The sequence below is a fragment of the Lygodium microphyllum genome, chromosome 8, assembly GCF_053477565.2.
Source record: "Lygodium microphyllum isolate KBCC chromosome 8, Lygodium_microphyllum_v1.1.10, whole genome shotgun sequence".
NCBI lineage: Eukaryota > Viridiplantae > Streptophyta > Polypodiopsida > Schizaeales > Lygodiaceae > Lygodium > Lygodium microphyllum.
In genome coordinates, this window is record NC_141142.1 from 77482316 (window position 1) to 77483853 (window position 1538).

Here is a 1538-nt window from a genome sequence, read left to right on the forward strand (position 1 = left end):
CATCCTTTCCCTAGTCACAGGCGTGTCACAAAGCACATCTATGCTCCTACCCAAATGCAAGACAAAAGGAAGCTTTGTCCATCCTCCTTGGAATGTAGATCTGCCACATACAAGAAAAAGCAATTTCTCAAAAAGGGGGTTGTTGCTAACATTACTGCAAAAAATAAGATGTCAACATGAAAATTTGCATTAATGCTCATGTTAGTTCATCATTCCATTTTCAAATGAGTATAGAGATGTGTTCTTTCCGGGCATTCAAAATGCAAGACATTGGGTAGCCGGTCTCCTTGAGATGCTTAAGATTGAAGGTTGCTGAATTGTGTCAAATGCGTGAGACCCCTTTTTCTAATGGCATCCCCGGAAAGAGTTGGTGGGATGGATTTCAAAGGAGGCATCCACAACTCACATTTCAAGTAAGTGAAAACCTAGACAAAGCAAGGGCAATTAGTCTTCGTCTAGAAGTGGTGAAAACATTCCATGAGAACTTGCAAGCCATGTAAAATCTCCATAATTACCATCCGAAGAACATTTGGAATGTAGATGAGATGGGCGTGCAAGGTTGCAAGGACAAAGGTATGTGGGTACTGGCTCGAAAGGGGTCAAAAGTTGTGTATGGCATAACATCGGACAATTGTGAATGGCTCACGATTCTTTGTTGTGTCAATGCTGCTGGAAAAGCCCTTCCAATTTATTACATTTTCAAAGGGAGGAAAGCCATGCAAAACTACTTGATGGAATGCGAAGATGGGGTTGTTATGTCAATGCAAAATAAAGCATGGATGATTGGGCAACTATTTGAGGCTTGGCTAGAACATGTTAGAACTACAATGCCCAATCCTCCATCCCCCTCAAACCGCCACTTACTAGTTGTTGACGGCCATGGAAGTCACACATGCCTTGAGGTGGTACAAAAAGCTCACGAGTGTGGCATAAACATTGTCTCACTACCCTCACACACATCTCACAAGCTCCAACCATTAGACGTGTCTGTTTTTAAGCCCTTCAAAGCCAATTTTTGCAAGAAGAGGAACCTTTAGCAAGCCCGTAGCTTCTCCACACGTGCAAGTAAGAGTGAACTAGCTGGCATTGCATCTAGGGCCTTAACTATTGCTTGCACAGAAAGCAATATTCATGCAGGCTTTAGGGCAACTGGAATTTGGCCCTTGAACCATGACATTCTCAGCACAAAAACTTGCCATGCTCCAATTTGGATGTACATGTGCAAATTGAAGACCTCAACCATGATGTTGATGGTGCCATGGATGCCCAAGACTGCACCATGTTCTTGAGACACAATTTATGGAGAGTGTTGAAGATGGGTTGAACACCCAAGAAATGGATGATTGCAGCCATGTTCTCGTAACATCACTCATGGAGGAGTTGGAAGCACATGTTGCTACTACTCTTAGCCACTTGTCTAACATGTGCGGGCCACCAAATGCTTCATCCACTAATATCGATCAGCAAGATTGCAATGTTTTGGAATTGTTGCAAGTACCTCAAGAAAATGTTTCTATCACCTGTGTGCATGGGGGGGG

The 1538-nt window shown here is 43.2% G+C and overlaps 1 pseudogene; it reads left to right on the plus strand.

Annotated features, from left to right (window-relative positions):
- The first annotated feature begins 575 nt into the window (after positions 1-575).
- LOC148032480 (MFS-type transporter clz9-like) lies at positions 576-1289 on the plus strand (annotated as a pseudogene).
- Positions 1290-1538: the final 249 nt, after the last annotated feature.